The 16,434-nt window shown below is 41.4% G+C and overlaps 1 long non-coding RNA gene across 1 annotated transcript; it reads left to right on the plus strand.

Annotated features, from left to right (window-relative positions):
• Nucleotides 1-14,715: 14,715 nt before the first annotated feature.
• LOC110886099 lies at nucleotides 14,716-15,572 on the plus strand. The gene is made up of 2 exons (XR_002562620.2): nucleotides 14,716-14,836; nucleotides 15,000-15,572. It is a non-coding gene; the product is annotated as an uncharacterized LOC110886099 (long non-coding RNA).
• The last annotated feature ends 862 nt before the right edge of the window (nucleotides 15,573-16,434 follow it).

The raw sequence follows: 16,434 nt of genomic DNA on the forward strand, positions 1-16,434 counted from the left end.
ACAATAGGCGATCGACATCTTCTACCATACAAAGCCTCGAAAGGTGCCATTTGGATGCTGGCATGATAGCTGTTATTGTACGAGAACTCCACCAATGGCAGGTGTTTGTTCCAACTACCACCAAAATCTATAACACACGCTCGGAGCATGTCTTCAAGAGTACGGATCGTTCTTTCAGTCTGTCCGTCGGTTTGAGGGTGGAAGTACTTAGATTAAGCGACGTACCAAGGGCCGCTTGAAACGTTTCCCGCAATCGCGAAGTGAACCGAGCGTCGCGATCTGAAATGATATCACGAGGCGTACCATGATTACGGATGATCTCGTCGGTGTAGATTTGGGCTAGTCGTTCCACCTTGTAGCCTTCTCGTATCGGCAAAAAGTGGGCTGACTTCGTGAGACGATCCACTATGACCCAAATACCGTCGTGACCTGATGGTGTGGGCGGGAGCTTCGTTATGAAATCCATAGCTATACTCTCCCACTTCCATATAGGTATCGGCGGTTGTTCGAGTAAACCAGAAGGTCTTTGATGTTCGGCCTTGACTCTTGCACAAGTTAAACAGCTTCCAACGTACAGAGCGATATCCCTTTTCATCCCCGGCCACCAGTACTTATAACGCAGGTCCTGGTACATCTTATCTGCACCGGGATGAATAGAATATCGGGACTTGTGGGCTTCGTTCATGATAATCTTTCGCAAATCGGTCCGCTTAGGGATCCAAATTCGGTCCAGATAATAGAATATCCCATCTGATTTGCTTACTAACTGAGCTCCATCGTGGTAGATCCTTTCTTTCTTCAATGTACGCTCGTTAAAGCAAGCATGTTGGGCTTCGCGGATAAGGGTTTCGAGGTTGTGCAGTGCTTGGATGTTTCGAGTACTGAGCACATAACTCTTTCTGCTGAGAGCGTCAGCAACCACATTTGCTTTGCCTGGGTGATAACGAATCTCACAGTCGTAATCGTTGAGAAGTTCTACCCATCGGCGTTGACGCATATTAAGCTCTCTCTTATTAAAGATGTGTTGTAAACTCCTGTGATCAGTGTAGATTGTACACTTAGTGCCATACAGGTAGCATCGCCAAATCTTCAATGCAAAGACAACCGCGCCTAGCTCGAGGTTATGGGTTGTATAGTCATTCTCGTGGATCTTGAGCTGACGAGATGCGTAGGCTATAACCTTGTCTCGCTGCATGAGAACACAGCCGAGACCAAGGTTAGAGGCATCACAGTAGACAATGAAGTTGTCGCTTCCGTCGGGCAGTGTAAGAATCGGCGCGTTGCACAACATATGCTTGAGGGTTTGAAAGGCAGTCTCTTGTGCTTTTCCCCACACAAAAGGCTTGTCCTTATGGGTAAGAGCGGTAAGCGGCACAGCGATCTTGGAGAATCCTTCGATAAATCGTCGATAATAGCCCGCTAGTCCGAGAAAAGAACGAACTTCTGACGGGTTCTTAGGCGTAATCCAGCTTTTGACAGCTTCAATCTTCGCAGGATCGACATGGATACCTCGACTATTCACTATGTGACCCAGAAACTGAACCTCCTCCAACCAGAATTCGCACTTGGAGAACTTGGCATAGAGTTGGTTCCCCTGGAGTAACTCGAGAACCAAACGCAGATGTTGCGCGTGTTCGTCCTTCGATTTGGAATAAATCAAGACATCGTCGATGAACACGATGACGAAACGGTCAAGGTATGGCTTACACACGCGATTCATCAGATCCATGAAAACCGCGGGTGCGTTGGTTAGACCAAAGGGCATAACAACAAATTCGTAATGGCCATAACGGGTTCGAAAAGCAGTCTTTTGAATCCGCAACTGATGGTATCCTTGATGTGCGTGAAGTGTGTTATATTTTTTATGAGTATTTAAGCCCCTTTTTACACTTTTAGCCAAGTTTTAAATTTATAAAACACGATATTCACTAACACTAAACACACATATGGGCAAGTGCACCCATTGTGGACGTAGTATAGTGTTGGTAAGATACCGAGGTCGTCCAAGGACACAAGAGCTTTTAATACCGGTTTATCCTCAACGTCTAATCAAATCAAAAAGTGAGAAAAATGTTTTAAACTAAGAAAAATAAAAACTAACTAAATGCTGAAAATAAAAATAAAATAAAAACAGATAGACAAGATGAATCACTTGGATCCGACACGTGTATTAGTATAACCTTTGATTATTTTTGCACTTTTGCACTTGTTTAAGAGATTATCTTAGTTATTGTAGTAGGCCCCTCTTTTGAAGGCGACGGTACCCTCAACCCAGTAGTTTGAGTCAGCAAGGATACAATCCTAAAGGGTCGGATTATTGAAAGATAATGAATTAAGTTATTAATGCAAATTGTGGTAGGCCCCGCTTTTGGCGGTGACGTTACCCTCGGCTAAGTAGTCTGAGTCAGCAGGGATACAGTCCTAAATAGCCGGGTTATAGTATTAATAGTAGTTAACTTATGAGGGGGTCAAAGAGTTTGGATCCCCGCCATCCAATACCTATGGGTATTGAAGGAGATCCTACTAAATTTGACCCAGGTCCCAAGCAGGACCTCTAAACGCTGAACAAGGGCAAGACCCTTACCAAACTGTTCCCTTAACCCCCGACCAGGTAGCCAACATACCTCCATATAGACCGTGGAGATATGAATGGTGAAAATCTTTTATTTTATATAGACAGTAAAATAATGCCAAGACACCACGGACAAACGATAAGGAAAGATCACCTTCAACATAAGTAACTAGTTATTAAAGTCATTAATACAAAACCAAATAAAAAGTGCAAAAGATTAAAAATAAAAAGTATTATACTAAACACTTGTCTTCACCAAGTGATGTAAGAGACTTAGGCAAACATGGCCTTGATTGTCAAGAACTCTTACGATCAATATTGGATCCCGAGACGACTCACACACTCTACGATGGACAATGGATGATGGTGGTGGATGATGGTGTTATGGTGGTGGTGGGTGGTGGATGAAGTGTGAGAGAGGTGGTGTGCCAAGGGATGAGAGAGAATGAAGCCAAGCTCCTCTATTTATAGGCTGAACAGAAGGCTGGACACGGCCCCGTGTCCGCTGGACACGGCCCCGTGCCCGTCTGACATTCTCTCACTTCATTAATTGTAATTGCGAATTACAATTAATGCGCCTGCTGTACTTTCACCACGCCCCCGTGCCCGCTGGACACGGCCCCGTGGTGGGCAATGGAAGCTTCTACTGGTTTGTCTTTTCTGCTGCTTCCTGGGCACGCCCCCGTGTTCGCTGGACACGGGCGTGTTCAGACTCTGTTTCTTCTCCTTTGCCTTGGGAGGTGCCGTTGAGGGTCCGGGCAGTCCACTTTTGTTCCTTTTCTTGTATTTATGGTAGAATTAGTTGTCTTTTTGCTTCTTTTGTGATTTTGAGCTCATTTCATCCTGAAAATACAAAAGGAAGACAAAAACACTCTTTTTCCAACATTAGTACTTAAAAAGGGTTAGTTTTATGCCTTAATTGATGTGATTTATATGTTGCATTTTACACACATCAATCCTGAACGTAGATCGATCATAGAGAAACATGCTGCACCTTGTAGCTGATCAAACAAATCGTCAATTCGGGGCAAAGGGTATCGGTTCTTGATGGTCAGCTTATTCAATTCCCGATAGTCGATGCACATCCGGAACGACCCGTCCTTCTTTTTGACGAAAAGGACTGGCGCGCCCAAGGAGAGGTGCTTGGGCGAATAAAGGCTTTTTAGAGTAATTCCTGGAGTTGATTCGAGAGTTCCCGCATTTTGGATGGAGCGAGTCGATACGGGGCTTTGGCAATGGGGTTAGCTCCAGGAATGAGATCGATACGAAAGTCGATATCACGACTTGGCGGTAGTTCGGGGAGATCATCAGGGAACACCTGAGGAAATTCACGAACCACTGGAACGTCTTTGACTTCAGCTTTCTTTTTCTTTCCCTTCTCCGCTACTACGATGTTGGCCAAGAAGGCTCGGTATTCCTTGCGGAGATACTTGCTGGCTTGAATACATGACATAAGCTTAAGACCTTTCGAAGTTGTTTCACCGTATACACATAGGAGATCACCATTCGCGAGCGAGAATCGAATCATCTTTTCAAAGCACACAACTTCAGCATGGTTTTCACGAAGAAAGTCCATGCCGATTATGACATCAAAACTTCCGAGTTGCATTGGAATAAGGTCGATTGGAAAGATGTGATTGTTGAGTTCGAGAGTACAATCACGGAGTACTGAGTCAACGGCAATAGTTCTCCCTGTGGCAACTTCGACTTCGAATGACGAGGATAGATATGAGCGCTTACGACTAAGGAGCTTCTCGAATTCAAATGACACAAAGCAGTTATCGGCTCCAGTATCAAACAAACATGATGCATAAATACCATTCACAAGGAACGTACCATTAACCACATTGCTATCCGCCTGAGCCTGACGGGCATTGATGTTGAAGGTTCGGGCATGGGCTGCTTGCTGCTGTTGCTGAGGCTGCTGTTGTTGCTGCTGGGGCTCTTGTTTAACCACCCTGTTCGGGAACCTGTTTGCAAAGTGGTTAGGGTCACCACATGCAAAGCAAACTCGAGCATTGACTGCTGGTGCTGGAGCTGCTTGTTGGCCTTGAGGGGCAGGGAGTAGAGCTTGGTTGACAGTAGCTTGAGCTGGAGCTTGACGAGGACCATAGCGACAGTTCGTAGTGAAATGACCGTAAAGATTACAGTGAGCGCAAAAACGACAAGCTAGACCTACTGGGTGATGATATGAACATGTCGAGCAGAGTGGGTGAGGGCCTGTGTATGCACGCTTCGCTGGCGGTGCATTGATCACTGGAGCTGAACGCTGGTGGTGCTGCTGTTGAGCTGGTACTGCTTGCAGAGGAGTAGCAGTGGTTGCGGCAGCACAGCTCTTGTTGCTGGAGCTGTTGTTGTTGTGCTTCTTCTTCCTTCTCGATGACTTGGAGGCTTGAGCAGGTGTATCGGTGGGTGTTGCAGTAGCTTGATGCAGAGACTTGGTTTGCTTATCCCAGAAACCAGACTTGACTCGCTTATCGTTGATTTCAGCGGCGAGTAGGTAGGTTTCTTCAATCGTTGCTGGCTTGGCGGCGTGGACAAAGTCGGCTACACAGTCGGGTAGGGCTCGGATATACTTCTTGATGGCTTGATCGGAGGTCTTGACTTGATCAGGACAGATAATGCTAAGCTGCTTGAAGCGAGCAGTGAGAGCAGCTTTGTCTCCATCCTTCTGCTTGATTCCCCAGAACTCGTCCTCCAGCTTTTGGCGTTCATGAGGAGGGCAGAATTCTTCGATCATGATCGCTTTCAACTCCTTCCATGATAGCCCGTAAGCTGCATCATTTCCGCGCTTGTTTCGTTCGGCTGTCCACCAGTCTAGAGCACGGGACTGGAAGACGCCTGTAGCATTGAGAGTACGGAGATGCTTAGGACATCCGCTTTGGCGCAGAGTGACTTCGACCGCGTCAAACCAGTGAAATATGGTTGTTGGACCATCTTCACCAGTGAACTCTTTTGGTCCGCATGCCTTGAACTGCTTGAAGTTGAAAGCAGCCTTTCTTGAATCCTTGGAGATCTCAGTTCGGGATTCTTCTGACGACTTGCTAGCGTTTTCATATACCTCGCTCACAGCTTTCGCCACGGTTTTGGAGATGATAGCAGCGAGACGTCGGTCTTTCTTTTCTTGGTGGGTCAGACGTTGACGTGATCCAGACGACGACATTGTCTGCAACAGACATCGTCACAGGACTCAACACAACGAAATCGAATCTCACCTCACACGTCTAGACTACTAAAGCTTAGAATCACGTCGAATCACATATTACGTAACATATGGGCACGTAATCACAGATACATATAATCACAGAGCACAGAAGTATACAGAATCACAGAAGCACAAAATTACATAGAGCACAGAAGCACAGAGGCACATAGACATTTAATCACAGATGTAATCAGAAAACAGAAACCTATCCTTTCAAGTCGAGTGTCGTCATACAGCGATCCCGTCTAGCAGATAGCCTAACTTAGTCGTATAGCATAACATAGTATGATATCGTCTAGATTTGCAGTAGCTGGGTGTCGATTAGGGGTAGAATAACAATACAAGTTGTGTGTTGTTTAGATAGAGGAATCGAATAATATCCCAAAACATAAGCATAAAACAGAGAAAGCAAACATAAACACTAAACAGAGAAGCACACGTAAATACATAAAATCAACGAGTCATCAGAGTAGGCGGTTGCGGTTCTCAGAATCGAAACACATAAAAATCGAGGGATAGATTGTCTGCGGCTACTAGACATCGACTAACCAAGGCAACTCGACTATTCACAGTAAACTTGTCATCACTTTCGACTCTAGAGGTCGTGTTTCTGTCTCGATTCTCGGGCATTCCACACGCGTTCCCTAGGTCATACTTGTGGGTTCAGGTTGTTGGAGTCCGTCGAAGCCTTGGTGAGATAGATAGAGTTTAGAACAAACTGCTAAGGTTAGGGTCTCACCCCTTGGCTTAGCAATTTCTTCCTTGTTTTTAGTAAATTTAAGAAGAATTTTCATCAAAATAAGGGTTTCACTCCTGATTTGGTATAATTCTCATTATATGAAAGTGAAAATAATAGGATAAGCATGAACAAATGAATAAAATCGACATATGTCGGCCAATTTAGTCGGGAGTTTGCGGTTTTCACACCTATTCCTGACTGAATCGCCTAACGTTAGTTAAAACTTCGAGTGCAGCGGTTGTGAAGGATTACAGAATAAAGCACATAAACTGGGTCTGATGGTTCCTAACTATAGTCTAGGTCTCTAAGACAGCGACCCGGACTAGGTCGTGTCCGCCTAATTCCCTATAGTTATGGCTCTGATACCAATCTGTCACACCCCAACCGATGGCGGAATCATCGGGGCGCGGCACTGAGCGAAACAGATTGTCCAGAAGTTTCCACAACAACTATTATTATAAATTCAGTTAAGTGATACGTCCCATACCGTATCCCAAATAAATAAACAAGTTATCATAGAATACAACTAAACAAATAGTACTGCTTCGACAACTCAGATTCAATTTATTACAAACCAAATGTTTAAAAGTACTGCCCAGAGTCATTAAGACTCGTCCGGACAAGATCTACAGACAACTAATGCCATAGATGCTTGATCGAACAACTCCAACGGCTCCATGGCTATAGTTTATTTGCTTCTAGAGACCCCTATGTAGGCTACGACCTACAACTGCTAGATGGGCTCTAAAGCTTTATTATTGCCCCGCTTTCCTAGCAAGTAAGCATCCTAATTACCTGTCACATACGTTAAAATAAAGTCAATACATGAAATGTAAAGGTGAGCACACAAGTTTGATAATAGCATATAGAGTTCGAATAGTTTACGCATAACCAGGCACGTACACAGAGGAAAGCGATGCATGTTAATTATCGACATGGGACCATCGGTACCAACGACTGCGGGTTGACCGTCCGAGACGGTTCGCAATACATGATTACCACCGTAATCCATGCAAGTATTTGTCCTTAACAACCCCCGTGTGAACGGGTGCTGAGTCCAAACTATAGTACTATGTTGCTAAGGCAGGTAGATAGCACTCCACGTGTAAACATAATAAACAACATTCATTTAGTCAAATAGCACATGCAATTTGGTTAGCGTTCAAATAGTTTGTGTTTGATTGTGATTTGATAGGTAACGTATGTAACACCCAAAAGTGCTAAAAGCAAAAAGGGATCGAGTATACTCACAGTGATTGATTGTGGATTGAAGGGAGCGCTGAGAGTAGGATTATCCTGAATAGTTCGATAGCATAACGATAAGTAACGCGGAAAAGTAAACAAGTATGGATGGATCGAATGGGCTGGTCGATCGAACGGCAGGTTCGATCGGACGGCCTGTTCGTTCGGCTGGTATATCCGATCGGACAGTCCTGTTCGATCGGCCGGTTGGCTCGATCGGCTGAACCATTCGAGTGGATTGTTTCTTCCTCTAGTGTGTTTGTGTAAGAGGATTTGAACTTTTGAAGTTTTTGTTGCAGTATTTGAGAACACTGAAGTGTTCCTACCTTTTCAAGTCGTTCGATCGGCTAGCTCACTCGATCGGCTAGGAGCTTCAAGTTAGTCCCCAACTGAATGTCACTTCGATCGAACAGTCTGTTCGATCGGCTGACATTCTCTACTACGAACGAGTTGTGAAAATGGTCAAGTGTTGAAGCATAGTATCTCATGATCCGAACAGTAATGTTTACCAATCGGGCGACCCATTTGGTTGAACATTACTTCGTCAATACTATACTTCGAAAGTTTGGAAATGTGGGACCATGTGCTAGCCGATCAGCTGGCCCGGTCGATCGGCTGGTATGTCCGATCGGCTGGGCTATTTGAACAGCCTAGCCGTTCGGCCAGCATTCTGACCTGGTCGGCCTTTCGTCTAACACTTGGTTGTTTGTTTATTTGTCATTCTTTTAAGGTAGCTTGACAACATGTTGAACTATGATAACCTTCGTCCCTACTTGTTCCCTGGGCTCGAACAGGAATCACCCAAGTCCGGCCGGTGAACGGTTCGGAATGTCGGTTAAGAGTTTAACCGATATCGGGTTAACCTTGTATACAGAATCCGAATCTTGAACCCCTTAACTGTTAGAAGGATTGGTTAGCCGGTTCAAGCTCCGTTTCTATTGATTTGAAAGCATTGAGTGTAAAAGAGTTGAAAGAAAGTTGGAAATCCTTCTTTCAATCCTTCACATCATGAAAATGTTTAGATCTATGCTGGATCTTAACTTGTTTATGTGGAAATCGGTTAGATCTAAGCTAATCATAGTGGAATGAGGCCAAAACATGATGTTCTTCAAGAACACCATGATGACATCACCCAAGAACACTTAGATCTTGGTGATTTCACGGTTAGAATCCAAGTTTTGAAAGATAGAAAGGTGTAGAATCAAGTAATGATCAAGATCGTACAAGAATTAGAGTGAAAACTTACCGGGATGGAGAGAAATCTGAGAAAAGGTGAAGAAGATAGCTGGTTCGGTCAGAGCTTTCCAAAAATGGAAAGTAGGACAATGACAACCCTATTTATAGGCTTCCAAAAGAGGAAAGTGGCTGCCGATCGGCTGGGAACTTCGATCGAGTGGGCTGCTCGATCGGCTGGCAAGGTGCTAGCCGATCGGCTGGCCTGTTCGATCAGGATGCTTCCTGTTCGATCCGCCACGCACTTCGGGTATTTTTGCGACGATTTTCGACGTTTCGATTTCGATGAACGATGATACGGATACGATAGAGTTCCTAGTCAAATTACTTTTAATCCCAACCACTATATCTAACATACAATCTTCTATGAGTCACGTTTCGATGTCGGTTTCGATTGAGTTCGATTGTTTTTCGAGTTTCGATTCGATTTTCGATTGATTTGTTTGAATACCACACCAATCATAAAGTAAGCACGCACAAGTAACACATAAGGCACACACACATATAATAATACCAAAATTCGCATGATTCGAGCCTCGAGTTCGATTGATTGTTAGATCGGTTGATTACTGATTGGTTAACTTTATCGCATTGTTACTTCCTATCATTCACAGTCGTACATCGGTTCGCATTAAAACACATTCGATTACTTCGATTCTTGCTGATTACAACACTTACTCCACATAATACAACTAAAACACAAAATCGACTATCTACAGTCAAAGAAAGTCAAAGTTGACTTTGACTTTGACATTCGAAAACACGGGGAGTTACATGGAGTATAGGTGCAGGAGGTTTGATGAATGATAGCCTTTAGTTTAACAAAAGCAGTCATTTGAGAATTGGTGAACTCAGATCCATTATCACTCCTAAACATTTTTATATTGACTTCAAACTGAGTTTTAACAAGGTTGTAAAAACTCTCTATATTTTCAAAAACTTCTGACTTAGATTTCATCAGATAAACCCAAACAGATCTGCTGAAATCATCCACAATAGTAAGAAAGTATTTGTATCCTTCCACACTAGTGACCTTGTAGGGACCCCAAACATCTAAGTGAATAAGGTCCCCAACCTTAGTCGATTGATGGTCACTGAGAGGGAAGGGTGACCTATGCTGTTTGGCCTTGTGACATATATCACAAGGATTAGACATGGACTCAGTTTTAAGCTGAAGAACCTTTAACACTTGTTCAGCTGGGTGACCCAGCCTGGAATGCGAGAGCTTTGCTTTTTCAGCCATACTTAGACAAGAAAAACTAGAACTTAGAGAGTTACCACAGAAATATAAACCCTCAGTTTGCCTACTAGTCACCAGGGTTTTCTTTAAGCATGAATCCTGAATATAGCAAGAGTTTTCATCAAACACAACCTTAAGCTTATTGTCTTTAGCTAGCTTATACACAGAAATAAGGTTCACACAATATTCAGGAACAACAAACACATCTTTTAAAATGACAGAGTCAGAAAGTCTAAAACACCCAATCTGAGTAACTTTAGCATCGGTACCGTTGGGATGTTTAACAGTAATATTATATTCAGACACATCAACCAGATTAAACATATTATCACTGGACATAACCATGTGCTGGTTTGCACCAGAATCAATAATCCAGTTTTGTTTTTGAGAAGAGAAAAGTTTCGAGTTAAAACAGAAAATATTTTTATATTCAGAGAAGGAATTAAGGCATTTACCTCCAACATTTGACTTATTTGGGTCATCAGTTTTATTCTCATTTAGCAAACCTAGCAGCTTAGAAAATTGATCAGCAGTCAGGGAGTTCAAAAAGCTAGAATTTTTATCATTCACAGTATTATTCAAAGAAGGACTAGAACCACTACTAGCAGCATTGTTTGACCTACCCCACTGAGAGCTGCTTTGAGTAGGTTTTGATCTATAGTTTGGAGGATAACCATTCAGTTCAAAACATTTATCAACTGTGTGTCCAATCTTGTTGCAATGAGAACATTTTAAATTTGGGTTGGGACCTTTATTGAATTTTTTCTTGTTATCATTGAAATTGTTAGATTTAGCTGCAAATCCTACATTGGGAACCTTAGAACCATTGTTGGACCCTCTATGAGATTCCTCTCTAGAGATGATAGAAAACGCAGTTTTGATAGTTGGTAAAGGATCCCTTGTCAACAGATTGGTTCTAACAGGTTGATAAATGTCATCTAACCCCATTAAAAATTGCATAAGTTTGATTAATTGACTGAACTCATTGTTTCCACATAGTATTAATTTTGTGGTAATACTCAGACACACTAGACCCATTTTGACTAACAGAGTTGATTTTTTGATATAAGCTAAATACAACTGACCCATCAACTTTATCATATGTGTCTTTTAAATCATCCCACACTTCTGAGGCAAGTTTAGAATAGACTTGGCCAACATATAGTTCATCAGAAACAGAGTTCAAAATCCAAGTAAGCACAATAGAGTTACATCGATCCCACTGACTAGCAAGAACATCATCATCTTTAGACTTACTACAAGTTCCATCAATAAAGCCTAGTTTGTTTTTAGCCATTAGAGCAAGTTTCATAGCATTGGACCACACAACATAGTTCTCAGTCCCTTTCAGTTTTATGCTAACAATTGTGAGACCACTTGAATCACTAGCATGAAGATATAAGGGGTCACTGGCATCTAACTTGTAACTTGCTAACCAACGTTACAGAAGATTCAGTTTTATCAGGCATAATGACAGATCAGTAATGCAGAAAATAGAACAGACAGTAAGCACAGAACAGGTCAGACAAGACAAGAACACAAATTAACCAACCAGTACAATTAAGCAACCAGGATAGGCAAGAAAGACAAACAGACTCAAGGCGAAACCTGGACAGAGGTCCGATCAGAGGTTCATCACTCAAAAGGTGCCTCCGCAGACAATGACCAGGGAGCCACACCACAACAGACCAGACACAAATGCAACAGAGTGAACCCTCTCTGTTTCCCAATAATCAAACCGGTTTTAGCCTAGCCCGGTATCAAGGATGCCTAGACACAAAAACACAATGATGCAATAGAAAGTAAAGAGAAAGAGAAGGAACGATCGCACAGTGGGTGCACGTCAAAGGGATCAGGTATACAGCCTTCACTTAGGGTTGCATACACTGACCAGAGAGCCGGAGATAAAACCTGTTGGTTTGCTCTTAAAAGAGACCAACGAGGTTCTTCTTTACCAAACAGAAGAGAACCCCAGATTAGGGTTTCAGAAGTAGCGCCGTCACAGCGACCAACCACAAGCTTCAAAACCCTAGAAGTTAGGGTTTCACACTCCCAGATCTACACCGTCTCCTCTGAGCAGAATCACTCCAGAAACAGGGATCCGAGTACAGAACGCCGTAGATAATGAAAACCCTAGATCGGACAGGAGAAGGTAAGCCGGAGCTTTGCACCGCAGCGGAAGAAGAACTAGAGCCCTAAATCAACCTTGGGGCTCTGATACCATGTCAGAACTTGATAATCAAACTTTTATTATGATGAATCAGATACAAAAAACCAGAACAAATCAGTCGGCACAGATTAACAGCCAAACAGTGAACAAAGACCTCCAACTGGATGATCTAATACGGGAGAAGGTAAACAACCCTAGACTCACGAACTAACTTGTGAGGATAGGGTATTTTAAGAGAGTAGAGAATGATGAGCACGAAGGATGAAATGCTTCAATGATTGAAAGCCGGAACCATCTGCCCATTATATGGGCTAAACCCTAAACACACCAGCGAGACACGAGTTGTCCTCAACAGCTACAAGCCCAAAGAAAGGAAGCCCACCAGGAACTGTCTTTAACGGCTACAGGCCCAAGGAACGGAAGCCCAGCAGGAACGAGTCCGAGACACAGGGAGCCCAACCTCACAAACAAATTAAAAGGAAATGGTTAACGAACAAAACAACTTATATAAAGTTTTATAAATAAGGAGCACATTTATACTGAAATTATACATGTATTTTAACACTATTCAAATGCTTAATAGCAACCTTGCTTCTCCCCCTATAGTGAGAAACTTCACCTTCGTACACATCCCCAAATCCACCAACTCCAATGACTCTGCTACCAAAATTGTTGGTGGCTTGTTTTTAAGTCTTCAAGATGGATTTTAAGATGTTCAAACTCTTTCATGAAGGACGCCATTATTGTGGATCAAGTAAAAGGGAGTGAAGTGTTTTAATCGACTGAAATTGAAAACTTAAAAGGAGATATAATGTAAGAGCCAACATAAAAGCTGTTGTATTCTGTGTGTGCTTAAGTTAAATGAAGAGTGCTGGTATATATGTTTACATGACTAATTACCTTAGTAAATGCATTTAATATTAAAAAATTAAATATAACTATACTTGTTCTACTGACAAGAAAGCGTTGAAGGTGTTGCACATGCATTTCAAAATGAAGTTGGGACAAGATCCGTAGAGCATGTGTATGTGTGTATGTGTATTTGTGCATCATCACCAACACTAGTTTGCCGCTCAAACTTTACCAAATCGGTGGTGGGTTGTCGATGCGGTGAAGAGTGTGTGTGGTGGGGTGGGGTCCATGCAATCTTTCAACCAATCACACCATTTTTTTTAAAGTTTACCACTTTAGCAAGTGTCTAAATTATTGCTAACACTTTTCAGCAAAGTTTAAACATTTTTCACTGATTGACGTGACGCACTCTGATTGGTTGATTTTTTAGTCTGTCACTCTCAATTATTTAACCACTCCTTACACCTGTAGGTTCTTTGTTTGACTTTAGACAATAAATGCTTTCACACACTGCTATTCATTCTTTTTTTGGATTTAGAATATTTACTCACTCATAATTTACACTAAATTTAATTCTAAACTACTCTTTGTTTGGGATTGAACCCAAACCTCCCTTTAAAGGACAAGAGTCTCTACCAAGTAGGCTAACCTGGCATTATCAACTTAGTATCTTCTAGCATGGACAATTGAGCTGGCGGTGGATAAGAAAGAGATCTGGTGTTCCCTCGCTATTTAGTTTCGGCGACACCTGGTAATGATGGGAGATTAGGTGAGTAGGCGGCAATCGCTAGTTAAACTCTATTACTAGTAGAGTTTGATGATGCTTATATATGCAAATCATTAAAGTTTTAGAAGAAACTTATGTCCGTATTTTATTTGTTCACTTCATCACATTTACTCCCATCCATCACTTTTTCAATAGTGAAACTAGTTTAAATTAGAGAGGGTGTTGGTTCACATAAAAAATCATAACTAAAGATTAATGTATCGGGCGGTTTAACCGGGTGTATCAAACGGTTCAATCGGGTGTATCAAAAGTTCAACCGGGTGTATCGGGCAGTTTAACGAGTTTTACCTAACGGTTGAACCAGTACAACCGGTTGAGTTGAACCAGTACAACCGGCTGGGTTGAACCGGTACAACCGTCTGGGTTGAACCGGTTTTTAAAACATTGCTAAAGACCTAATAAACTGCCATGGAAATATCTCTCATTAACTTAATGTAGTTTTTGGCTAGGACAAAATTCAATATATAAGTTGTAGCTATCAACATACCCGAAATCAGTTCCTACCTATTCGGTTCTTTACTTTGTTGACCAAACCCAAACCCTACCTGAACATACCCGAAATCTGTTTGCACTGATCCAGTTACCAAGCCCAACCCAGCCCAGAAAGACTGATTTCTTTTTGTTGGTAGAAGCCCATTGCCTCTAGGCTTTATTTTTATTATAGAACGAGCATCTAGGTTTTATTTCTCCTATGCTGCAAACCAGAAAAGTAGCCGCAACCCTACTTTATGCAAACCTCTCTCCGCTGCTGAAATCGGCAGCTTGTTGGTATTTTATGTTTACTAATCAACCAGAGGTACGTAACTATGTTTAATTTGCGATTTTGATGTTGTTTTCGGTTCATTAGTTGTGTAAAGGGTCTCTAATTAAGTTTGATAATTATCTTTCATTTCCTCTCGTACATAAACCGTTTTTGTGTGATTCTTACGTTGCATTTCTTTCAAATTCTTGACTTTCAGTTGATTGGAACGCTTGATTCGAGTTCTATCATTTTTGTATGATCCACAAGTAATGGATTCCGTTGTGAAAGTGTTTGAATATCTTAAAATCCAATTGGAAGAGTTAAAAAAGGTTATTAGAGCCGTGGATTTGGAAATGTGTATGAAGGATAGGCTGCTCACTCTAAGGGCCGAAACAGGGTTGCTATTAAGCGTATTGAATCATGAATTTGAACAATGAGACCCTGAGTTTTGGAAGGAGATCATGATGCTTTTCCGTTACATTCCTTAGAATTTTACATCTTTATCTCTCTTCTTGGATTTTGTGACGAGGATGGTGATTTTGTGACGAGGATGGTGAGAAGATACTTGTTTACGAGTATGCATCTAACGGAATCCGAAACCATTACTTAAACTCCATTATTTAACATGGACACAACGTCTCAAGATATGCCGTAATAATGGGCTAGTCTACCTTCATAGTTGATGATATCAAAAACAAGATGTATTTATTAGTTAAATAATTTGATGTTTTGTATAAACGAGTTTAAGTAATTCTTTGTAAATAAAATAAATTTTATCTATTTTGGTCAAGTAATAGCTTGTATATTGATGTTTGTCAACAATTTCAAGATGGTAGAGTTAGCTAGTTTGTACTGTTTATCATTTGGTTTTGGGAATTGACTATGAAATTATTATTTAGTTATACATTCTTATGAATTAACAGAACATAAATTTGGTTCTGATTTGAATAGATACTTGTTCGAATTTGTTATTTGATTATGATTTGCATTGTTATTGAGTATGCTACTTTCAAAATGTTCCTTTTAATTTGAAGCACAAAGGTTCTTATATTCTTTGTGGGAGATTATGCTTTAAATCTATCACATGTCAATAAATTTTAGTGCCAATGCGGAAAAAAACATATGATATTTAGTGTGGTCTTATTTGAAGTCCTTGGTTTAGAATTACCACAATTGATGTTTTTGACTATGAAAATAGGATTGCACTAATGGTTTTGCAAACAATATAAGCCAAAGTATGAAGCAGTGGTTAAGTTGAACCGCTTATGTATATTTAATTGATAACAGAAAATCAAAATTAACTAAACCTATCAATTATACGTTTTTATACCAAAAATTTGGCTCTGACGTAAAATGATTTATGCCCTCATCAGCTACTCTTTCATAGGCTTTTTTTTTTTATTGGTGGTGAATACTGAATAAGGATGACCAAATGGTAACGGGTATGAAAACCTAACTGGTATCGTAACGGTACCGAATTTAATGTACCGAACTGTTTTCAATACCAATTCGGTACCCACTTTATGATGATGGTATTTTAAGTTGATTTACCTTCAAATGTCGTACCGTACGGAGCACTTTCGGTATCGATAACAATACCATTTTTTATGATTTTCGGGATCGGTACTTTGTACCGAGAACACCAGTGAATC

The sequence above is a fragment of the Helianthus annuus genome, chromosome 10 (genome assembly GCF_002127325.2).
Source record: "Helianthus annuus cultivar XRQ/B chromosome 10, HanXRQr2.0-SUNRISE, whole genome shotgun sequence".
Taxonomy (NCBI): domain Eukaryota; kingdom Viridiplantae; phylum Streptophyta; class Magnoliopsida; order Asterales; family Asteraceae; genus Helianthus; species Helianthus annuus.